Source organism: Xenopus tropicalis, chromosome 8 (genome assembly GCF_000004195.4).
Source record: "Xenopus tropicalis strain Nigerian chromosome 8, UCB_Xtro_10.0, whole genome shotgun sequence".
Classification (NCBI taxonomy): domain Eukaryota; kingdom Metazoa; phylum Chordata; class Amphibia; order Anura; family Pipidae; genus Xenopus; species Xenopus tropicalis.
In genome coordinates, this window is record NC_030684.2 from 9,193,146 (window position 1) to 9,219,482 (window position 26,337).

The 26,337-nt window shown below is 47.5% G+C and overlaps 1 protein-coding gene across 7 annotated transcripts in view; it reads left to right on the plus strand.

The window, feature by feature from the left end:
- The window catches only part of dab2ip (DAB2 interacting protein), a 362,460-nt gene that overhangs the window by 245,605 nt on the left and 90,518 nt on the right, over window positions 1–26,337 (plus strand). The window contains exon 1 of one of the 7 annotated variants that reach the window (XM_012953572.3): window positions 969–1,239. The exons of the other annotated variants lie outside the window; for them this stretch is intronic. The gene's annotated coding sequence lies outside the window, so the exon portion shown is untranslated. Of the gene's footprint in view, window positions 1–968; window positions 1,240–26,337 lie in introns of those variants that run through there. 7 annotated transcript variants of the gene reach the window in all.

Genomic DNA, 26,337 nt, shown 5'->3' on the forward strand with positions numbered 1-26,337 from the left:
CCAACTTAGATATAATTACCCCTTATTGGGGGCAGAACAGTCCTATTGGGTTTATTTCATGGTTAAATGATTCCCTTTTCTCTGTAATAATAAAACAGTACCTGTACTTGATCCCAACTAAGATATAATTACCCCTTATTGGGGCAGAACAGCCCTATTGGGTTTATTTCATGGTTAAATGAATCCCTTTTCTCTGTAATAATAAAACAGTACCTGTACTTGATCCCAACTAAGATATAATTACCCCTTATTGGGGCAGAACAGCCCTATTGGGTTTATTTAATGGTTAAATGATTCCCTTTTCTCTGTAATAATAAAACAGTACCTGTACTTGATCCCAACTAAGATATAATTACCCCTTATTGGGGGCAGAACAGCCCTATTGGGTTTATTTCATGGTTAAATGATTCCCTTTTCTCTGTAATAATAAAACAGTACCTGTACTTGATCCCAACTAAGATATAATTACCCCTTATTGGGGCAGAACAGTCCTATTGGGTTTATTTAATGGTTAAATGATTCCCTTTTCTCTTTAATAATAAAACAGTACCTGTACTTGATCCCAACTAAGATATAATTACCCCTTATTGGGGGCAGAACAGCCCTATTGGGTTTATTTCATGGTTAAATGATTCCCTTTTCTCTGTAATAATAAAACAGTACCTGTACTTGATCCCAACTAAGATATAATTACCCCTTATTGGGGGCAGAACAATCCTATTGTGTTTAATTAATTTATTGATGTTTTAGTAGAATTAAGGTATGGAGATCCAAATTACAGAAAGATCCCTTATCTGGAATACCCTTGGTCCCGAGCATTCTGGATAATGGGTCCTATACCTGTAATAATAATAACAGTGACAAGTTGCCCCCCCCATGCACTGTCTCTTTAAGAGCGGAGGCACTTCCAGCAGCTGTGGGACAAAGAGCATTGTATAGGGGCGGGGGAGAGAGCCCTTCCCCAAATCCTCACAATGCCTGGGAAGGGAGAGCCGAGACTTTCCTACATTTCTAGGGGGCAGCAGTCAGCTTTGCTCCAGGAATCCTGCTCTCCCCGCTGCAGAGAAAGTGAGCCGTTCCATGGGAAGGGGTATCTGTGTGAGGGGGGATTTGCTTCTAATGCTCCTTGGGAGCCGCTCAAACAGCGACTAAATGCAACGCCGCTGCCGCTGCGGAGACTCCGAGCCGGGCGATTTGGGATTACTGCTGCTCTACGTGACCGCTGGGGGAGAACACTGGGTGAGTCCTCTATTCCCTTCCCTACAGCCGGGGGTGAACGGAGGGATCCGGCACAGTGTGAGGGAGCAGGGGGGCTCCATAGATAGATAGATAGATAGATGGATATAATATTCAGTATATACATACACTGGGGGTGAGGAATCTCCATATTCCCCCAGGCACAGATTGGCTGCACCGAGCAGCGCTGACAGCCAGAGGGCCGGTCTCTGTACCCAGGAAAGGGAACAAAAATTCGGCAAAGAAAAGTGCAGCCGTAGGGCAGGATGTAGCCGGGAGCCCCCCGCCGCTCCCCCAGGTCCGGTCCCTCCGAGCAGATGTGCGCTGGGAACTTAATGTCTTTACAAGATCGCATGGGTTTCCATAAGGAAGAATGGGGCGAGGGGGGGGGGCTCTTGTTAACCCTTGGTGTGCTAGAACCGAAGGGCAGAGTGATTAGGTGGGTCGGTAGGTAGGTAGATAGAATACAGAGAGAGATAGATACAGAGAGAGAGAGAGAGAGAGAGAGAGAGAGAGAGAGATGATTGATAGATAGATAGATAGATAGATAGATAGATAGATAGATAGATAGATAGATAGATAGATAGATGATACAGAGAGAGAGAGATAGAGAGGTACATACAGAGAGAGAGAGAGAAAGATACAGAGAGATGATAGATAGATAGATAGATAGATAGATAGATAGATAGATAGATAGATAGATTGTTAACCTTTGGTGTGCTAGAACCGAAGGGCAGAGTGATTAGGTGGGTCGGTAGGTAGGTAGATAGAATACAGAGAGAGATAGATAGATAGATAGATAGATAGATAGATAGATAGATACAGAGATAGATAGATACAGAGATAGATAGATAGATGATAGATAGATAGATAGATAGATAGATAGATACAAAGATAGATAGATATAGATACAGAGAGATGATAGATAGATAGATAGATAGATAGATAGATAGATACAGATAGAGAGAGAGAGGTAGATACAGAGAGAGATAGATACAGAGAGAGATAGAAACAGAGAGAGAGAGATACAGAGAGAGAGAGAGAGAGAGAGAGATAGATAGATAGATAGATAGATAGATAGATAGATAGATAGATAGATTGTTAACCTTTGGTGTGATAGAACCGAAAGGCAGAGTGATTAGGTGGGTTGGTAGATAGATAGATAGATAGATAGATAGATAGATAGATAGATAGATAGATAGATAGATACAGATACAGGGAGAGAGAGATAGATACAGAGAGAGAGAGAGACAGATGCAGAGATAGATAGATACAGAGAGAGAGACAGATGCAGAGAGAGAGAGAGACAGATACAGAGATAGATAGATACAGAGAGAGAGAGAGAAAGATACAGAGAGATGATAGATAGATAGATAGATAGATAGATAGATAGATAGAGATATAGATACAGAGATAGATAGATTGTTAACCTTTGGTGTGCTAGAACCGAAAGGCAGAGTGATTAGGTGGGTCGGTAGATAGATAGATAGATAGATAGATAGATAGATACAGATACAGAGAGAGAGAGATAGATAGATAGATAGATAGATACAGAGAGAGAGAGATAAATACAGAGAGATAGATAGATAGATAGATACAGAGAGAGAGAGAGACAGATACAGAGATAGATACAGAGAGAGAGAGAGATACAGAGAGATACAGAGAGATGATAGATAGATAGATAGATAGATAGATAGATAGATAGATAGATAGATAGATAGATGATACAGATAGAGAGAGATAGAGAGGTACATACAGAGAGAGAGAGAGAGAGAGATAGATAGATAGATAGATAGATAGATAGATAGATAGATAGATAGATTGTTAACCTTTGGTGTGCTAGAACCGAAGGGCAGAGTGATTAGGTGGGTCGGTAGGTAGGTAGATAGAATACAGAGAGAGATAGATAGATAGATAGATAGATACATAGATACATACATATATAGATGATAGATAGATAGATAGATAGATAGATACAGAGAGATGATAGATAGATAGATAGATAGATACAGATAGAGAGAGAGAGAGAGGTAGATACAGAGAGAGATAGATACAGAGAGAGATAGAAACAGAGAGAGAGAGATAGATAGATAGATTGTTAACCTTTGGTGTGCTAGAACCGAAGGGCAGAGTGATTAGGTGGGTCGGTAGGTAGGTAGATAGAATACAGAGAGAGATAGATAGATAGATACATAGATACATACATATATAGATGATAGATAGATAGATATAGATAGATAGATAGATAGATAGATAGATACAGATAGAGAGAGAGAGAGAGGTAGATACAGAGAGAGATAGATACAGAGAGAGATAGAAACAGAGAGAGAGAGATACAGAGAGAGATAGATAGATAGATAGATTGTTAACCTTTGGTGTGCTAGAACCGAAAGGCAGAGTGATTAGGTGGGTTGGTAGATAGATAGATAGATAGATAGATAGATAGATAGATAGATAGATAGATAGATACAGATACAGGGAGAGAGAGATAGATACAGAGAGAGAGAGAGACAGATGCAGAGAGAGAGAGAGACAGATACAGAGATAGATAGATACAGAGAGAGAGAGAGAAAGATACAGAGAGATGATAGATAGATAGATAGATAGATAGATAGATAGATAGATACAGAGATAGATAGATTGTTAACCTTTGGTGTGCTAGAACCGAAAGGCAGAGTGATTAGGTGGATTGGTAGATAGATAGATAGATAGATAGATAGATACAGATACAGGGAGAGAGAGATAGATACAGAGAGAGAGAGAGACAGATGCAGAGAGAGAGAGAGACAGATACAGAGATAGATAGATACAGAGAGAGAGAGAGAAAGATACAGAGAGATGATAGATAGATAGATAGATAGATAGATAGATAGATAGAGATATAGATACAGAGATAGATAGATTGTTAACCTTTGGTGTGCTAGAACCGAAAGGCAGAGTGATTAGGTGGGTCGGTAGATAGATAGATAGATACAGATACAGAGAGAGAGAGATAGATAGATAGATAGATACAGAGAGAGAGAGATAAATACAGAGAGATAGATAGATAGATACAGAGAGAGAGACAGATACAGAGATAGATACAGAGAGAGAGAGAGATACAGAGAGATGATAGATAGATAGACAGATAGATAGATACAGAGAGAGAGATAAATACAGAGAGATAGATAGATACAGGGAGAGAGACAGAGACAGATACAGAGATAGATACAGAGAGAGAGAGAGATACAGAGAGATACAGAGAGATGATAGATAGATAGATAGACAGATAGATAGATAGATAGATAGATAGACAGATAGATAGATAGATAGTGGGTGGGTACTTTCTTATGCCCTCTGTACTGACAGCTATCCCCTGTTTAACTAGTTCCCTGCCAGCCTCGTGTTGACAGAACTAGAGAGGAGAGCAGGAGCATTAGTATATAGCGCTGACATACGCCCCAGCACTGTATTTACAAGAGGAGAGGCCCCGGGTCACAAGAGCTAACCATCTAGATTGTAGGGGAATGGCACAGCTTTGGGCGCTGGTTATGATCACTTTGTGTCGGGAGTTCAGAGTTGATTATGGACCTCGTCTGGATTGTTGTTGTATCTGTATTCTCCATTTATAAGCAGCATGGGGGGTTATTTCTGGTAACTCTCTGACCCTACAGGGGTCCTGGTCGCCCCCCCCCCGACTCTCAGCCTGCCCCTCCGTGTATCTTACTAACTTGTGCGCTTAATTAGGGGTTTAATCAAGTGCTTCTTGCTAATTAAGGTGCTAGCCGGCCTTGGCCGCACAAAGCTGGGGGTCACAAACCCCCAAATGTCACCGTGAATGGCTGTAATGAGGCGCCGTGTTGTGACAACCCGCGTCCCACTGAGTGATCGCTCTCTCTCCGAGAGACATTCGCTTGGCTCAGATAAGGACCCCCTGCCACTCACTCTTGTCACTGACATGGTGGCTTTCACCCCCCACTGAAGGGAATGGGGAGATAAGGATCTCGGCGGCTAATGAAGTTTGTAGGGGGTGGGAGGGGGGTCAGTTGCATTTACTGTACCCCCAGCAGTAACAGGGCTGCCCCCAATGCACTGGGTATCAACTGCCCCAAACTGGGGGATGCTGGGAATCAATAACAGCCCACCAGCTGCTGAACTACACTTCCCAGCATCCCTTTGGGCCGCCCGACGCGCCGGGGGCTTTGGGTATAAATGAGAATATCGACGGCTTGGCTGGAGAAATGGAGATGAACGGCGTCATTAAATTTTCATCATGTTGTACAAGAGTTTGATCAAAGTCCGTTACAGGAACCCACAGGCTGGATTGAAAAATAAAGGGTAAGCTAAACTCGCTTGCCATAAAAAAAAAGACATCATTTACTGACATTCACTTCTCAGAACGTAATTGGGCCTCAGTGGTTGCTATGGGACTGGGCGCCAGAAGCACCTCCATCCCAGTACAAGGCGGTGGCCATTGGTGCTTTCATACAAGCCAAGGGTGCGTCAGTAGGGACCTTGTAACTAACGGCGACCAGGGACCGATTACTATAGAAAGTCCAGATGGGTTCCCGGCTAATAGACACCTCCCAAGTTTAGGAGCAACTGTCCTCAATGCAGATCCAGAGAAAGGGGTTGGGCATATTGGAAAGTGGGTGGTGCTTAGGGTAGATGGCTAGGGCAGATAGAGTGTGGGGCAGATAGAGTGTGGAGCTGATAGAGTGTGGGGCAGAAGAGGCCATAGCTATGTATAGGTTGGTATAATTCAATGCCCCCTCCATATATTTAGCTGTTAAGGTGATGGACCCCGGATAGCACTTGGCTGATCCTATGAGCTTGCACTCAGTAACGGAGTGGGGCTGCCTTGGGTATATAGCGTGGGGTCTCCAGCTTGTATCAGGCCTGTGTGTGCGTCTGGATCCCGTCAAAGCCCCCAAATGATAGAAACATTGGGTGGGTGGCAAATCCCATGCAAGATTTAATCAGGGTGGGGGGGGGGAAGCAATTTAGCCTGACCTCCCCACTTCCTGTTTAGCCAAACTGACAAGCAAATGAGGTGCGCGAGTGACATTTGTTTCCCACCGCACACACACATGCCAACACTTGGTTCCTAGAGCAAAGTGGGGGTGGTTGGGCCCCTGTCACCCTGCGGGGCCCCTCCCCACTCCCAGATACATGATAAGAGCAGGAGGGGATTGTGTGGGGGACAATAGGGAGGGGCACAGTGGCCACTCAGGGGAGCCCGGGCCCATTTCCATGACAAAAACACACATGAGTCACATTGACCTCAAACAGGATCCCGGGTAGCAACACAGCTGGGGGGCCCTGCGCATCACAATGAAAATCCCATCACTGTCTGTCCTCTAAAGCAGCAATTTCCATTAAGCTGTTACAGGATTAAAACTCCCAGCAACCCCCAGAAACAGGGGCAGCTTGGCCATGAACTTGTTACCAATCAGAGCTAGGCCCTAAAAGCGAAATAGCCTTGAGGGAGCTGCCATATTGTACAGTACAGTATGAGGGTACAGCTTATTGTGTGCCCAGAACATTCCTTCTCTGTATATTTGTATTTATACATATGGGTAGGGGGTGCCATAGTGTTTCCCTTAGACAGTACAGTATGGGGGTACAGCTTATTGTGTGCCCAGAACATTCCTTCTCTGTATATTTGTATTTATACATATGGGTAGGGGGTGCCATAGTGTTTCCCTTAGACAGTACAGTATGGGGGTACAGCTTATTGTGTGCCCAGAACATTCCTTCTCTGTATATTTGTATTTATACATATGGGAGGGAGATGCCATAGTGTTTCCCTTAGACAGTACAGTATGGGGGTACAGCTTATTGTGTGCCCAGAACATTCCTTCTCTGTATATTTGTATTTATACATATGGGAGGGGGTGCCATAGTGTTTCCCTTAGACAGTACAGTATGGGGGTACAGCTTATTGTGTGCCCAGAACATTCCTTCTCTGTATATTTGTATTTATACATATGGGAGGGAGGTGCCATAGTGTTTCCCTTAGACAGTACAGTATGGGGGTACAGCTTATTGTGTGCCCAGAACATTCCTTCTCTGTATATTTGTATTTATACATATGGGAGGGAGGTGCCATAGTGTTTCCCTTAGACAGTATAGTATGGGGGTACAGCTTATTGTGTGCCCAGAACATTCCTTCTCTGTATATTTGTATTTATACATATGGGAGGGAGGTGCCATAGTGTTTCCCTTAGACAGTACAGTATGGGGGTACAGCTTATTGTGTGCCCAGAACATTCCTTCTCTGTATATTTGTATTTATACATATGGGAGGGAGGTGCCATAGTGTTTCCCTCAGGCTGAGACACAGGTGCAGTTGAAGGGAAATATGACAGTTAAGTTATTGCCGGCCCGGGGGCAAGCCATCGGCAGGATATTTATGTACCCCACATGGAATCAGTCTCCCACCTTGAGACACACCGTTTCGCCGCTCTCGGAAGGATGAGTGGCCGTCGGTTTCCCTAATGAATATCTCTGCTGATTGATTCTGCTACATTAAAGCCGTTGCCGTATCCCGGCGGTGGCTGATTTACGGCTTCTCGGCTAATTACAGTGGCCATAAATAATCACCAGGAGGAGAAAACAAAAGGGTTTATGATTAGAGATGCCCCCGCCGCGTCCGACGCTCGCCGCCTTCCTACCGTAAATGCGCATGGGGGGGGCCCGGCTCGGAGGCTTCGGCAGCCATAGGGGGCTGCCTGATTGAAATTCTCATTAAAAATAAAATATATCCCATTTCTATGCACAATTGTAGCTGCTACTTTAGGGGAGTTTGAGTAACAAATCCTGAATTTGAGCCCAGAATCAACCAATCAAATGCGGGTGCAACTAGTAGTGCCTGCCCGGCTGGTCAGACTGTATGATACAGATGTGGGTGCCACTAGTAGTGCCTGCCCGGCTGGTCCGACTATATGATACAGATGTGGGTGCCACTAGTAGTGCCTGCCTGGCTGGTCAGACTGTATAATACAGATGCGGGTGCCGCTAGTAGTGCCTGCCCGGCTGATCCGACTGTATGATACAGATGTGGGTGCCGCTAGTAGTGCCTGCCCGGCTGATCCGACTGTATGATACAGATGCGGGTGCCACTAGTAGTGCCTGCCCGGCTGATCCGACTGTATGATACAGATGCGGGTGCCGCTAGTAGTGCCTGCCTGGCTGATCAGACTGCATGATACAGATGCGGGTGCCGCTAGTAGTGCCTGCCAGCTGATCAGACTGTATGATACAGATGCGGGGGCCACTAGTAGAGCCTGCCCGGCTGATCAGACTGTATGATACAGATGCGGGGGCCACTAGTAGTGCCTGCCCGACTGATCAGACTGTATGATACAGATGTGGGTGCCACTAGTAGTGCCTGCCCGGCTGATCAGACTGTATGATACAGATGCGGGTGCCACTAGTAGTGCCTGCCCGGCTGGTCAGACTGTATGATACAGATGCGGGTGCCACTAGTAGAGCCTGCCCGGCTGATCAGACTGTATGATACAGATGTGGGTGCCACTAGTAGTGCCTGCCCGGCTGGTCAGACTGTATGATACAGATGTGGGTGCCACTAGTAGTGCCTGCCCGGCTGATCCGACTGTATGATACAGATGCGGGTGCCGCTAGTAGTGCCTGCCTGGCTGATCAGACTGCATGATACAGATGCGGGTGCCGCTAGTAGTGCCTGCCAGCTGATCAGACTGTATGATACAGATGCGGGGGCCACTAGTAGAGCCTGCCCGGCTGATCAGACTGTATGATACAGATGCGGGGGCCACTAGTAGTGCCTGCCCGACTGATCAGACTGTATGATACAGATGTGGGTGCCACTAGTAGTGCCTGCCCGGCTGATCAGACTGTATGATACAGATGCGGGGGCCACTAGTAGTGCCTGCCCGACTGATCAGACTGTATGATACAGATGTGGGTGCCACTAGTAGTGCCTGCCAGCTGATCCGACTGTATGATACAGATGCGGGGGCCACTAGTAGTGCCTGCCCGACTGATCAGACTGTATGATACAGATGTGGGTGCCACTAGTAGTGCCTGCCCGGCTGATCAGACCGTATGATACAGATGCGGGTGCCACTAGTAGTGCCTGCCCGGCTGGTCAGACTGTATGATACAGATGCGGGTGCCACTAGTAGAGCCTGCCCGGCTGATCAGACTGTATGATACAGATGTGGGTGCCACTAGTAGTGCCTGCCCGGCTGGTCAGACTGTATGATACAGATGCGGGTGCCGCTAGTAGTGCCTGCCCGGCTGATCCGACTGTATGATACAGATGTGGGTGCCACTAGTAGTGCCTGCCCGGCTGGTCAGACTGTATGATACAGATGCGGGTGCCGCTAGTAGTGCCTGCCCGGCTGATCCGACTGTATGATACAGATGTGGGTGCCACTAGTAGTGCCTGCCCGGCTGATCCGACTGTATGATACAGATGTGGGTGCCGCTAGTAGTGCCTGCCCGGCTGATCAGAATTAGTTTTTAGTTCTTGGTCCCAGGTAATGACCGAAACCAACACCCTGATCCCTCTGTGGGTCATTAACGAGCCGCTAGTTAGTTATTAATTACTCTCAGCTGCTCGGCCAATAGTTGCGTAGAGAATGTTTTCAAAACAGACCTATTCCCTCCCCCCCACACACATGTAAAGTAACCGAGCAAGGGAATGGCCAGCTGTATTATAGTCAGGCTATTTAGCAACCCATTTAGCTACACGTGCTGCAGCCTGTGCTGATTTCTGTACAGACCTGCATAATGAATCCAATTACTAATTAGCCATGCAGTATGCATCTGGTTTTAAGCCAGTGTTGGGAAGAACCCAACACAAGGGAGAGTTTGTAAATATATATAAATAAATAAATATACAGGTATGGGATCCCTTATCCGGAAACCCATTATCCAGAAAGTTCCGAATTACGGAAAGGCCGTCTCCCATAGACTCCATTATAAGGAAATAAGTCTCATTTTTAAAAATGGTTTTCTTTTTCTCTGTAATAATAAAACAGTACCTGTACTTGATCCCAACTAAGATATAATTACCCCTTATTGGGGGCAGAACAGCCCTATTGGGTTTATTTCATGGTTAAATGATTCCCTTTTCTCTGTAATAATAAAACAGTACCTGTACTTGATCCCAACTAAGATATAATTACCCCTTATTGGGGGCAGAACAGCCCTATTGGGTTTATTTCATGGTTAAATGATTCCCTTTTCTCTGTAATAATAAAACAGTACCTGTACTTGATCCCAACTAAGATATAATTACCCCTTACTGGGGCAGAACAGCCCTATTGGGTTTATTTCATGGTTAAATGATTCCCTTTTCTCTGTAATAATAAAACAGTACCTGTACTTGATCCCAACTAAGATATAATTACCCCTTATTGGGGCAGAACAGCCCTATTGGGTTTATTTCATGGTCTTTGGTCGCCCTTAGCTCATAGGGGGAAACATTAATCAGTCTGAGTTCCCTGCATTTAGGGCACAAATCAGCTGAACTCTCGGGGGTATCTGGGTGTCTGTTCTCTCAGCTCATAGGCCTTATAGTCTATAAAGGCAACACTTTCCCTTAAAGGGCCCCCCCCATCCCACTCGGTTATGTTGCACCCAGTCACCTGTAGACTTTCACACTTTCCCATAAAATCCCACACCGGTCTCAACTTGCCTTCTCTCTAAATATTTCCTCAGCCGAGCCTTAAATTCATCACCTGGGGAAGCATTTTTCTGCCCTAAAGAAAGACGGCAACCTGCACACCAGGGTGGGGCATTGGGTTCCGTAACTGCCTCGCACTGCCAGGGAAATAATAAAAATGATATATTATATGTATACATTCCAATATATAGAGAAGGAATGTTCTGGGCACACAATAAGCTGTACCCCCATACTGTACTGTCTAAGGGAAACACTATGGCACCTCCCTCCCATATGTATAAATACAAATATACAGAGAAGGAATGTTCTGGGCACACAATAAGCTGTACCCCCATACTGTACTGTCTAAGGGAAACACTATGGCACCTCCCTCCCATATGTATAAATACAAATATACAGAGAAGGAATGTTCTGGGCACACAATAATCTGTACCCCCATACTGTACTGTCTAAGGGAAACACTATGGCACCTCCCTCCCATATGTATAAATACAAATATACAGAGAAGGAATGTTCTGGGCACACAATAAGCTGTACCCCCATACTGTACTGTCTAAGGGAAACACTATGGCACCTCCCTCCCATATGTATAAATACAAATATACAGAGAAGGAATGTTCTGGGCACACAATAATCTGTACCCCCATACTGTACTGTCTAAGGGAAACACTATGGCACCTCCCTCCCATATGTATAAATACAAATATACAGAGAGGGAATGTTCTGGGCACACAATAAGCTGTACCCCCATACTGTACTGTCTAAGTGAAACACTATGGCACCTCCCTCCCATATGTATAAATACAAATATACAGAGAAGGAATGTTCTGGGCACACAATAATCTGTACCCCCATACTGTACTGTCTAAGGGAAACACTATGGCACCTCCCTCCCATATGTATAAATACAAATATACAGAGAAGGAATGTTCTGGGCACACAATAAGCTGTACCCCCATACTGTACTGTCTAAGGGAAACACTATGGCACCCCCTACCCATATGTATAAATACAAATATACAGAGAAGGAATGTTCTGGGCACACAATAAGCTGTACCCCCATACTGTACTGTCTAAGGGAAACACTATGGCACCTCCCTCCCATATGTATAAATACAAATATACAGAGAAGGAATGTTCTGGGCACACAATAAGCTGTACCCCTATACTGTACTGTCTAAGGCAGTGATCCCCAACTTTACTCATGAACCACACTCAGATGGAAACTTTGTATGACTTTGGAAAACCGAAGCAATGCATAGGCCTTCCCAACGGTGATTGATCAGTCGCCTGTGGTTGCAGGGATCTATCGCGGCCCAATAAGTGGCTCCGTGGGACATTAGCCTGAGGGAGACAAATGCAAGATAAGCTCTGCATACACATAAGGTACAACCTCCCTATGAGTAAGAACATGGGAAATGAAGCCGTTGCAATAAAATAAATATGTAGAGATGTTGGTGCCAGAGCGTAGGGAGGATTTGGGGTTAGTATTCCGTGGGTTAATCCCTGAGTAATTTTGCACATAAATAAAATCTGCCTAATGTAAACTTGAAATAGACAGACTTGGGAAGGGCGGGGGGGGGGGGTGCAGAAGCAATTGATTTTGACAAGCAAAGCCCCAAGGCAGGGAACCAGGTCGCTCCTAAAATATCCCTCCCTGGGCATTGGCTGCCTGACTGGGGGGGCCGTGGAACTGACGGCTTTCTATCAGTCTCATTTCTTCTGAGGATTTCATAACCTTGATCTCTGGGCCCCCACTGCGCCCCCTCCCTCCCCAGAGCATTGGGAAAGGAGAATATCAGTAATAGAAAATAAACTGCCTATTTGGGGCTTTGCTGCGAGGTCTCCGTTCCAGGGAAGTGCAAGGCAGCTGTTTGTCACTGGAAAATACATTTTCATACAAAGGCATGCTCTGGGCACTTCCCAATCTACTGCAATAATATATATATATTGGGCCAGTGCTACCAGAACACTAACTGCTACATGAATTGACATATAATGTATGTGTTGGGGAGAATATTGCAGCTGTGGGTGGAATAGTAGGCAAAGTAGGGCAAGATGGAGACAGTGGGACGACATGTAGATGGAAGGATGAGGGAGTCCGTAAGGCAAGATGGGGGATGGTAGGACAGGATGGTGAGACTAGGGTACAAATTAGACAGTGAGACTAGGGTGCAAATTAGACATTAGGATAGTATGGTGATGGTAGGACAAGATGGTGACAGTAGGACTGGATGGAGGCAGTAGGGCAAGATGGCAATGATAGGACATGGTGGAAATGGTTGGGCAAGATGGTAACAGAAAGACAGGATGGAGTCAGAAGTGCAAGATGGCAATGATAGGGGGTGGAGATGGTAAGGTGAGTTGGTGACAGTAGGACAGGATGGAGTTAGTGGTGCAAGATGGCAGTGGAAGGATAGTTGGAAGCAGTAGAGCAAGATAGCAATGGTAGGAGAAGGTGGACATGGTACGAGACCCTGGAGATGGAGACAGCAGGACAGCATGTAGATGGTAGGACGAGGGAGTTGGTAAGGTAAGATGGGGGATGGTAGGACAGGATGGTGAGAGTAGGGCACAAATTAGACATTAGGGTAGTATGGTCATGGTAGGGCAAGATGGAGACAGTAGGACAAGATGGAGACAGTAGGGCAAGATGGAGACGGTAGGACAAGATTGAGCATTCCCAGCATTCCCGGTGTTCCCAGAATTCCCAGCATTCTCAGCATTCCCGGCGCTCCCAGCATTCCCAGCATTCCCAGCTAGTTCCTGCTGTTCTGGGCTATGAAAAAATCTGTTCTTTTAGGAAAAAACCGTAGAGTTGAATGTAGAGGAAGCTTTACACCGGCAGTAGTTCTGGCTGTGCCCCAGGCCTACTGTGGGGGGGTTTCACTTTAATAGGAAGGGGTGGGACTTGAACACTTGAGTTTTTAACTCATTCAGTCCCTGCCCAATAGAATAGAGCAGTGCTGTCCAACTGGCGGCCCGCGACCCCCCTCTGTGTGGCCCCCCACCTGTCTGGCTGCTTTGATGGCTTACCTTTGAGTAAGCATTAAATGGTATCAGTACTGAGATTAACTGGCCCCTCAGATACAGGCTGTAATCCCTCTGTATTGTTTAAACATATAATCCCCTGTGTTTTTCACACCTTTTAATCTCTGCATTGTTCACCCCCTGCAGTGTTCACACCTCAGGCTCAGACTGTAATCACCCACATTGTTCACTTCTTCACACCTGAGACATAGGTACTGTAGGCAGAGTATGGCACACACAGGCAGCATAGGGCAGGTAGAGTATGGCACATACAGCCAGCATAGGGCAGGTAGAGTATGGCACACACAGGCAGCATAGGGCAGGTAGAGTATGGCACACACAGGCAGCATAGGGCAGGTAGAGTATGGCACATACAGCCAGCATAGGGCAGGTAGAGTATGGCACATACAGCCAGCATAGGGCAGGTAGAGTATGGCACACACAGGCAGCATAGGGCAGGGAGGGTATGTTTGTGGGAATATGCTGTGTATTGTTTGCTGCTTGTTTTATTCAGCATCTCCCAGGGCCTACACCAATCATTAACTGCCCCCCCCCCGTGACTGCTTCCAGATGCCCAATAGAACCCCCAGCCGTGGCCTGTTTGGAGCAGACCATTTGCAAGGTCACCTTGGGCCCAGGCCCATTTATATGTTCTACCCGGTGCCACTACAGAGACCCAATTACTTGCCCTTAATGATGTGATGGAGAGAATGGGAGCCGCGCAAACCTACCCCTCACTCGTATCCATCACTCGCCTGCCTCGAATGTGCAGAGAAACCCGATTGGCTTTTCCTTTCTCCCACGTCAACAGGCAAATGAACATTTTCCCCCTGGGGATCATCGACTTGATAAGTAATTCTTTTTTCTACCCCCCCCCCCCCCCCCCGCTAACTAGGAGCTACATATCTACAAATATCATTCCAGAACTGAATCTCTGCCCAGTGTCCTATATACATATATATATACTCTCTTTATTGGCACTATAATGTCATCCTATCCCACTGCTACTATAGGCACCATCTCTCCCTACTATACCTGCTATCCCACAGCCCCAGTCCCTTCCCAGAGGCTATTATCCCACTGCTACTATAGGCACCATCTCTCCCTACTATACCTGCTATCCCACAGCCCCAGTCCCTTCCCAGAGGCTATTATCCCACTGCTACTATAGGCACCATCTCTCCCTACTATACCTGCTATCCCACAGCCCCAGTCCCTTCCCAGAGGCTATTATCCCCCACTGCTACTATAGGCACCATCTCTCCCTACTATACCTGCTATCCCACAGCCCCAGTCCCTTCCCAGAGGCTATTATCCCCCCACTGTTACTATAGGCACCATCTCTCCCTACTATACCTGCTATCCCACAGCCCCAGTCCCTTCCCAGAGGCTATTATCCCACTGCTACTATAGGCACCATCTCTCCCTACTATACCTGCTATCCCACAGCCCCAGTCCCTTCCCAGAGGCTATTATCCCCCCACTGTTACTATAGGCACCATCTCTCCCTACTATACCTGCTATCCCACAGCCCCAGTCCCTTCCCAGAGGCTATTATCCCCCCACTGCTACTATAGGCACCATCTCTCCCTACTATACCTGCTATCCCACAGCCCCAGTCCCTTCCCAGAGGCTATTATCCCCCACTGCTACTATAGGCACCATCTCTCCCTACTATACCTGCTATCCACAGCCCCAGTCCCTTCCCAGAGGCTATTATCCCCACTGCTACTATAGGCACCATCTCTCCCTACTATACCTGCTATCCCACAGCCCCAGTCCCTTCCCAGAGGCTATTATCCCCCACTGCTACTATAGGCACCATCTCTCCCTACTATACCTGCTATCCCACAGCCCCAGTCCCTTCCCAGAGGCTATTATCCCCACTGCTACTATAGGCACCATCTCTCCCTACTATACCTGCTATCCCACAGCCCCAGTCCCTTCCCAGAGGCTATTATCCCCCCACTGCTACTATAGGCACCATCTCTCCCTACTATACCTGCTATCCCACAGCCCCAGTCCCTTCCCAGAGGCTATTATCCCCTACTGCTACTATAGGCACCATCTCTCCCTACTATACCTGCTATCCCACAGCCCCAGTCCCTTCCCAGAGGCTATTATTTCCACTGCTACTATAGGCACCATCTCTCCCTACTATACCTGCTATCCCACAGCCCCAGTCCCTTCCCAGAGGCTATTATCCCACTGTTACTATAGGCACCATCTCTCCCTACTATACCTGCTATCCCACAGCCCCAGTCCCTTCCCAGAGGCTATTATCCCCCCACTGCTACTATAGACACCATCTCTCCCTACTATACCTGCTATCCCACAGCCCCAGTCCCTTCCCATAGCCAACAGATAAATGCAGAGAAGACATTGGCATCTGGGTTCCATATTGATCATGACAGAAAGCTAAATCTGCTGCCCATTAGTCTCTCTCTGTTTCTGCCCTGCTAAACCATATTTTTATTCTATGTGTCCCAGAAGGAAACTGATCCCATTATTTCCATCTTACTAACCACGTATAAGAGTCATTCTTCCTGAGTGCACAGGAAGACAGTGGAAAATTAGGACATCCCTGGGGCTGGGAATTAAAGTGTAGCCCCTAATGACAAACCTTTATTCTTGGTAAAGAAACATAGTGAGTAGGGAATATGTAGGAGTGGCACTGCCCTGTGCTGATTGTGACATTGTACAGATCATATCAGAACAAAAGACCTTTCCATTTCTGGGCGATAAGTTTGTCACGTTTGTCAGCTTATTGTGTGCCCAGAACATTCCTTCTCTGTATATTTGTATTTATACATATGGGTAGGGGGTGCCATAGTGTTTCCTTAGACAGTACAGTATGAGGGTACAGCTTATTGTGTGCCCAGAACATTCCTTCTTTGTATATTTGTATTTATACATATGGGTAGGGGGTGCCATAGTGTTTCCCTTAGACAGTACAGTATGGGGGTACAGCTTATTGTGTGCCCAGAGCATTCCTTCTCTGTATATTTGTATTTATACATATGGGAGGGAGGTGCCATAGTGTTTCCTTAGACAGTACAGTATGAGGGTACAGCTTTTTGTGTGCCCAGAACATTCTTTCTCTGTATATTTGTATTTATACATATGGGTAGGGGGTGCCATAGTGTTTCCTTAGACAGTACAGTATGGGGGTACAGCTTATTGTGTGCCCAGAACATTCCTTCTCTGTATATTTGTATTTATACATATGGGTAGGGGGTGCCATAGTGTTTCCTTAGACAGTACAGTATGAGGGTACAGCTTATTGTGTGCCCAGAACATTCCTTCTCTGTATATTTGTATTTATACATATGGGTAGGGGGTGCCATAGTGTTTCCTTAGACAGTACAGTATGGGGGTACAGCTTATTGTGTGCCCAGAACATTCCTTCTCTGTATATTTGTATTTATACATATGGGTAGGGGGTGCCATAGTGTTTCCCTTAGACAGTACAGTATGGGGGTACAGCTTATTGTGTGCCCAGAACATTCCTTCTCTGTATATTTGTATTTATACATATGGGAGGGAGGTGCCATACTGTTTCCCTTAGACAGTACAGTATGGGGGTACAGCTTATTGTGTGCCCAGAACATTCCTTCTCTGTATATTTGTATTTATACATATGGGAGGGAGGTGCCATAGTGTTTCCCATAGACAGTACAGTATGGGGGTACAGCTTAGTGTGTGCCCAAAACCATCCTTCTCTGTATATTTGTATTTATACATATGGGAGGGAGGTGCCATAGTGTTTCCCTTAAACAGTACAGTATGGGGGTACAGGTTATTGTGTGCCCAGAACATTCCTTCTCTGTATATTTGTATTTATACATATGGGTAGGGGGTGCCATAGTGTTTCCCATAGACAGTACAGTATGGGGGTACAGCTTAGTGTGTGCCCAAAACCCTCCTTCTCTGTATATTTGTATTTATACATATGGGAGGGAGGTGCCATAGTGTTTCCCTTAAACAGTACAGTATGGGGGTACAGGTTATTGTGTGCCCAGAACATTCCTTCTCTGTATATTTGTATTTATACATATGGGTAGGGGGTGCCATAGTGTTTCCCTTAGACAGTACAGTATGAGGGGTACAGCTTATTGTGTGCCCAGAACATTCCTTCTCTGTATACTTGTATTTATACATATGGGTAGGAGGTGCCATAGTGTTTCCCTTAGACAGTACAGTATGGGGGTACAGCTTATTGTGTGCCCAGAACATTCCTTCTCTGTATATTTGTATTTATACATATGGGAGGGAGGTGCCATAGTGTTTACCTTAGACAGTACAGTATGGGGGTACAGCTTATTGTGTGCCCAGAACATTCCTTCTCTGTATATTTGTATTTATACATATGGGAGGGAGGTGCCATAGTGTTTCCCTTAGACAGTACAGTATGGGGCACAGCTTATTGTGTGCCCAGAACATTCCTTCTCTGTATATTTGTATTTATACATATGGGAGGGAGGTGCCATAGTGTTTCCCTTAGACAGTACGCTATAAGGGTGCCCAGAGCATTCCTTTTTACATATTTCTATTTGTACACAAGTTGTGTATTTGCAGGCACCACTTTTCCATCCCCTCTCCGTCTCTGTATTAGGGCAGTCATGCAGAAGTGGAGCAGAGCAATCTGTAAGGGCCTATTAGGGCCGGTGAGCCGGCTGCCCGCGGGGGCGAGTATTGATCTGCCGGCTGCAATTAAGTCTTTGAGAATAAGATAAGGGGAGATGAATAAGAGACTCCGGCAAAACTGACACCGAAATCCTCGGAGAGCCCTAATAATGTAATACCTGGGGGTGGCAGAACTCTTCTTCCTGCGCCTAAACTCACCCCTTATCCGAAATACCCTTTCTGGATAACAGATCCTATAGATAAATACAGATCAATACAGGAGGGGAGGAGGGCCCGAAACTGTTTGTATTCTCTTGTCTAACGATCTACACGAGATGCCCGCTGATTGCTATGTTCCGTCCGCCAATCCGCGCTCGCCCTATGGCAGCCCCGCCCCCTTGTTTTCGTTGGCCGATAAGCTTTGCCGCTGACCTTGGAGCCGCTGTACATTATTTTAAATAACCTGCAGCTCCAGATACTTGGCTTTCATTACCAGATCTGTCACCGAGGCAGCGAGTCTCCGGCGCCCGCGTCCCCATTGTGTCATCATAATGATCGGGAGAAAAAGGAAATCTATTTGCTGCAGTGACAGACACAAACATCAACAAGTTTAGGGAGAACGCGGCGGGATAAAACTGCCGCTCCCCAGGGGCCCCGGGAACAATCCGAGTCTCGCATCCTGCCTTTGTGTTTCCCCGGGATCGGGCTCTGCTGCCGGGAAGGGCCGAGATGTGCCCAGATATCAGCAGCATTTAGCTTTGGTATGAAAGAAAGAGGCATTGTGGGTATTTTTGTGTGTGGTTCTAATGCATGGGGAATGCTTGGGAAAATATTTGTTTCTGCTTACCCTTAACTTACCCTTTATGACGTTGCCCCTCCCTTTGCTGGTAGAACAGCCCCTACTCTTCTGGGAAGGTTCCCACTAGATGTTGGAACAGTGTTGCTGGGAGTTGCTCCCATTCAGCCACAAGAGCATTAGTCAGGTTGGGCACTGATGTTGGGGATCAGGCTCACAGTCGGGGTTCCATCCCACAGGGGGTCAGTTGGGTTGGGCTCAGGGCTCAGTCAGGGAAGGTTCCCACTAGATGTTGGAACAGTGTTGCTGGGAGTTGCTCCCATTCAGCCACAAGAGCATTAGTCAGGTTGGGCACTGATGTTGGGGATCAGGCTCACAGTCGGGGTTCCATCCCACAGGGGGTCAGTTGGGTTGGGCTCAGGGCTCAGTCAGGGAAGGTTCCCACTAGATGGTGGAACAGTGTTGCTGGGAGTTGCTCCCATTCAGCCACAAGGGCATTAGTCAGGTTGGGCACTGATGTTGGGGATCAGGCTCACAGTCGGGGTTCCATCCCACAGGGGTCAGTTGGGTTGGGCTCAGGGCTCAGTCAGGGAAGGTTCCCACTAGATGGTGGAACAGTGTTGCTGGGGGTTGCTCCCATTCAGCCACAAGAGCATTAGTCAGGTTGGGCAGTGATGTTGGGGATCAGGCTCACAGTCGGGGTTCCCTCCCACAGGGGTCAGTTGGGTTGGGCTCAGGGCTCAGTCAGGGAAGGTTCCCACTAGATGTTGGAACAGTGTTGCTGGGAGTTGCTCCCATTCAGCCACAAGAGCATTAGTCAGGTTGGGCAGTGATATTGGGGATCAGGCTCATAGTCGGGGTTCCATCCCACAGGGTTTCAGTTGGGTTGGGCTCAGGGCTCAGTCAGGGAAGGTTCCCACTAGATGTTGGAACATTGTTGCTGGGAGCAACCTTTACGACACTCCGACAACACTTGGCATTATGGGCTTCTTTCCCATGGAAACCCATCTTGCCCCATTGATAGTCGGCGATGCCACCAGGGACAGTTTGACACTGAGTGAGGGGCAGCAATTTAATGAAGTGACCTCCTAGAATGGGCCACCCGAGGACGGCTGAACGTTACTGATCATGCTCTGTATAAGAGGGGTCATTTCTCCTGACCTTCATGTAGACCCCCAAACCCTATGTAGATATGTGTTGGTGTCCTACTGGCACGTTGCCTGCTGGGTCCCAGCCTCTTTCTCTCCCCGAGCCTCCCCCCCATTGTTAATTAATTTTGACCAGCTCAGATTTAGAAGTTGCCGCTCCAGAACCGAAACCGGTGACGTTGGTCCCATTGTTTGTTGTGCCGCCCAATAACTGAGAACTTCATTGGCCAAGTCAGCAGCAGCGGTTGCGAGGCAACGAGGAGGCGCTCTCTCTCTCCGGCACTGCTTCTTGTTGTAGGAAATAGCTGCACTTTCCCACGCTCCCTCCTATAAAGCTTATGTTCTGCTTATACATGGGGGGGGGGGTTCCCACGCTGCCGATATGGGACTTCTATACCAAACCGGGGGGTTCCCACATTCCCTGCTCTGTCGCTTATTGGCTCTGTGGTCGTCTTACCCGCAGCTGCCACTTGGGGCACTGTTGTGCTCAACTTTCAACATTATACATTGGCACGGTCGGTCTTACTAAGTGGGGGGCCCATTATGGATCTTTTTTTGGGGCCCCCCATTAGGTGTTGCTGGTTGGCTTGACAGTCCCGCCCCAAGTGATACCCACAGTCCTCTTCTAATGCAATTAGCTTTTTTCTTTCTTTTCAACACCAATTTGCTTTATATCTCAATTTTCTAATGTTCATTCAGGGTCAGACTGGGTTGTGCCCCAGGGGGCTCCGCCCATTCACACTGCCCCTCCCCCGACTGTGCCTATCTGATACTTAACTAGGCATGTTTGGGGGGGGGGGGTCAGCAGGGGATCGGGTCTGGGTCAGAGGGGCCCATGAGGGCCAGGGCCCAATGTGGTGCCGCCCCGGCCCAGTCTGACCCGGTGTTTATTGGGTGGGAAGGGTAGATAAGCACAGCTTGTTATGATGCCAGGGTAATGGCTGAGGCTTTGTGTAAATAGCGAGACGCTTGTACCCGGGGGACTAGGGGAGAGGAGCTGGGGGGCCCCCAGGGACTGGGCTAGGAGAGAACAGACACAGATACACCGGGGCTCCACTTGAAGGAGGAAGGGAAACCTATACGTGGGCACATTGTCCTCTCCGTGGGCATCTGCTCGCCCCATTTGGCTTGGGAGGAGGCCTGGGAAGGAGCCAGTTGGGGTAAGTCCTATTAGGAGCCGCTTCCACAACAACATAACAACTCGTATCTGATTGGCCTGTGTCCAAGGAGATCAGCAGCAGCAGCCGAGGGCTTTAGGGCCATGTAGACACCAGGTGACGTTGGGCTTATCCAGTAGATCCCCTAGGGATGAAGCTTCGCTGCTCCCACCAACCTGTTGGGGCTTATTGGCATCCATGTTGGGCTATTGCCTTCTGACAGGGACTTGCAGGTTAGGCTTTGCTCTGCACTGTGTTCTCCCAGGTGCCGCAGTCTTACATGCACGGCATTATGGGATTGCTTTGTGGTAGAACTCAAGGCTGGTGTTTCCCCGAAGTTGTTTGCTGGGGCTTCCTATAACATTGATAAGGTGGGAAACATTCCTTTTCAGTTGTCCACTTTCTGGCCAAAGCTCATCACCGGTTCTTGGTTGTGGTGCAGCCCTGTGGGAAAGAGCGCCCCCCCTGGGAGTGGTGGGAAGCGGTACTGCACGTGACAAGCCATCTACACTCATGTGGCTGGCGTGTTCTTGATAGCGCTGCCTAGGCCCCCCTTGTGATTGATCGTTAGCCCAGTGGCCGACAGATTGGACTGGTGCCCAAGTCATGTTAGGACCAACTTGTTCGGTGACATGATTGGACATGACTTGACGTGACTTGTTGCCCGACAGTTTGGACTGATGACCAAGTCATGTTAGGACCAACTTGTTTGGTGACATGATTGGACATGACGTGACTTGTTGCCCGACAGTTTGGACTGATGACCAAGTCATGTTAGGACCAACTTGTTTGGTGACGTGATTGGACATGACTTGACGTGACTTGTTGCCCGACAGATCGGACTGGTGCCCAAGTCATGTTAGGACCAACTTGTTTGGTGACGTGATTGGACATGACTTGACGTGACTTGTTGGCCAATAGATTGGACTGGTGCCCAAGTCATGTTAGGACCAACTTGTTTGGTGATGTGATTGGACATGACTTGACGTGACTTGTTGGCCGACAGATTGGACTGGTGCCCAAGTCATGTTAGGACCAACTTGTTTGGTGACTTTGGTTTAGTCTTGCCCAATATGGTGCAAATGACCCCCTTGCCCAATACTTTAGTTGGTGGTGCCCAATCAAAAATCGACTTAACCAACAAGAAATCTGTAATAGGGCATTTGGGGAGCCTATAAATTGCTTTTTTTTGGATAGGGAATTAATTGAAACTCTATGTGGCCCTTAAGCTTAATGATTGGCCGATAGGTTTAGCCTCGGCCCCCGGCCTTCCCATTGGTTACTTTCACGCAAATCGGAATAGAAACGCTGCTTTTTCTGGAATAATAACTGACCCACCCCCTTTCTCCTGGATACAAAAGGCAGAATTAGGCAAGTTGTGCTCCTTGTGGGGGGGGGGGATCTGTTCCAACTCGTTATCAGCTCCCCACCCCCCTCGCTCCCAGCCTCCCCCCTTCCCTGTAATTATTCCCAGTCCCACAGATAAACCTGCCGAGGGGGGAGAGGAAGTGATGCACAAGGAGGGTGATTCCTCCCTTCCCTGGCACCGTATGGGCCTGTACCCCCGGGTCAGAACCACAGTCACATCTAGGCCTCCGTATATACAGTCACCCTATTGGGCCTGGGAGTTACATGTCGGATAAGACTCTGTACGGCTGCCAAAGCCCAACAGCATCTGTATAGCCAAGTATTATACTCGTTATGTAACAGCGCCGCGTCATCATGTCACATGGTTATATGGTCTTAAAGGGGAAGCTCACCCAAAATAGCCTGTTGAAAGAAAATCCAATATCCCAATATCCATTCATTCCTCATTCTCACTGGGTTTATAGTTATGTGTAACTGTCACTGTGTCTGTCCCTTTCCCTTCCCTGCACTGCTGGTTCTGACTCCTGATACAACTCCCCAATATCCATTCATTCCTCATTCTCACTGGGTTTATAGTTATGTGTAACTGTCACTGTGTCTGTCCCTTTCCCTTCTCTGCACTGCTGGTTCTGACTCCTGATACAACTCCCCAATATCCATTCATTCCTCATTCTCACTGGGTTTATAGTTATGTGTAACTGTCACTGTGTCTGTCCCTTTCCCTTCCCTGCACTGCTGGTTCTGACTCCTGATACAACTCCCCAATATCCATTCATTCCTCATTCTCACTGGGTTTATAGTTATGTGTAACTGTCACTGTGTCTGTCCCTTTCCCTTCCCTGCACTGCTGGTTCTGACTCCTGATACAACTCCCCAATACCCATTCATTCCTCATTCTCACTGGGTTTATAGTTATGTGTAACTGTCACTGTGTCTGTCCCTTTCCCTTCCCTGCACTGCTGGTTCTGACTCCTGATACAACTTCCCAATATCCATTCATTCCTCATTCTCACTGGGTTTATAGTTATGTGTAACTGTCACTGTGTCTGTCCCTTTCCCTTCCCTGCACTGCTGGTTCTGACTCCTGATACAACTCCCCAATATCCATTCATTCCTCATTCTCACTGGGTTTATAGTTATGTGTAACTGTCACTGTGTCTGTCCCTTTCCCTTCCCTGCACTGCTGGTTCTGACTCCTGATACAACTCCCCAATATCCATTCATTCCTCATTCTCACTGGGTTTATAGTTATGTGTAACTGTCACTGTGTCTGTCCCTTTCCCTTCCCTGCACTGCTGGTTCTGACTCCTGATACAACTCCCCAATATCCATTCATTCCTCATTCTCACTGGGTTTATAGTTATGTGTAACTGTCACTGTGTCTGTCCCTTTCCCTTCTCTGCACTGCTGGTTCTGACTCCTGATACAACTCCCCAATATCCATTCATTCCTCATTCTCACTGGGTTTATAGTTATGTGTAACTGTCACTGTGCCTGTCCCTTTCCCTTCCCTGCACTGCTGGTTCTGACTCCTGATACAACTCCCCAATACCCATTCATTCCTCATTCTCACTGGGTTTATAGTTATGTGTAACTGTCACTGTGTCTGTCCCTTTCCCTTCCCTGCACTGCTGGTTCTGACTCCTGATACAACTCCCCAATATCCATTCATTCCTCATTCTCACTGGGTTTGTAGTTATGTGTAACTGTCACTGTGTCTGTCCCTTTCCCTTCCCTGCACTGCTGGTTCTGACTCCTGATACAACTCCCCAATATCCATTCATTCCTCATTCTCACTGGGTTTGGAGTTATGTGTAACTGTCACTGTGTCTGTCCCTTTCCCTTCCCTGCACTGCTGGTTCTGACTCCTGATACAACTCCCCAATATCCATTCATTCCTCATTCTCATTGCCTTTCCAGCAGGCTGTAGGATCTGCTCTTGGCTGGGCGCTATCGGTGAGATCTTCCCATTGGCAGGATCCCTTTGTTTTAACTAAGTCCAGATTGTTGGACGGGCCAGGAGCCAGGGACTGTGCTGTAACGGGGGGCTTGGGGCAGAGAATGCTTTATTAGCCCCCCATTATTTATATGAAGCAGGGGTGTCTAACTGTGACCCCACAGCTGGTGTAGAAGTGCAGCACTCGGTACCCCTTGGGAGCCTTTGTATGGGATAGGGTTCTGGGAGTTGAACAAAGCTGCACATAGCGTTTGAGTGTCCGACTATTATATATAGTGTTACTGTTCCCATCTTCTCCTACTCCTGCCATCCTGCCGCCATTTAGTCCTATTCTGTCATCTCTTGCTCTACTGTGTCTATCTTGCCCTACTGTCTCCATCTTGCCCTACTGTCTCCTACTGTCTCTGTCTTGCCCTACTGTCTCCCATCTTGCCCTACTGTCTCCCATCTAGCCCTACTGTCTCCATCTTGCCCTACTGTCTCCTACTGTCTCTGTCTTGCCCTACTGTCTCCCATCTTGCCCTACTGTCTCCCATCTTGCCCTACTGTCTCCATCTTGCCCTACTGTCTCCCATCTTGCCCTACTGTCTCCCATCTTGCCCTACTGTCTCCCATCTTGCCCTACTGTCTCCCATCTTACCCTACTGTCTCCATCTTGCCCTACTGTCTCCCATCTTGCCCTACTGACTCCATCTTGCCCTACTGTCTCCCATCTTGCCCTACTGACTCCATCTTGCCCTACTGACTCCATCTTGCCCTACTGTTTCCATCTTGCCCTACTGTTCCATCTTGCCCTACTGACTCCATCTTGCCCTACTGACTCCATCTTGCCCTACTGTCTCCATCTTGCCCTACTGTCTCCATCTTGCCCTACTGTCTCCATCTTGCCCTACTGACTCCATCTTGCCCTACTGTTTCCATCTTGCCCTACTGGAGACAGTAGGGCAAGATTGAGACAGTAGGGCAAGACGGAGACAGTAGGGCAATAGGGAGACAGTAGGGCAAGATGGAGACAGTAGGGCAAGATTGAAACAGTAGGGCAAGATGGAGACAGTAGGGCAAGATGGAGTCAGTAGGGCAAGATGGAGTCAGTAGGGCAAGATGGAACAGTAGGGCAAGATGGAAACAGTAGGGCAAGATGGAGACAGTAGGGCAAGATGGAGTCAGTAGGGCAAGATGGAGACAGTAGGGCAAGATGGAGTCAGTAGGGCAAGATGGAGACAGTAGGGCAAGATGGAGTCAGTAGGGCAAGATGGAGACAGTAGGGCAAGATGGAGACAGTAGGGCAAGATGGAGTCAGTAGGGCAAGATGGAGACAGTAGGGCAAGATGGAGACAGTAGGGCAAGATGGAGTCAGTAGGGCA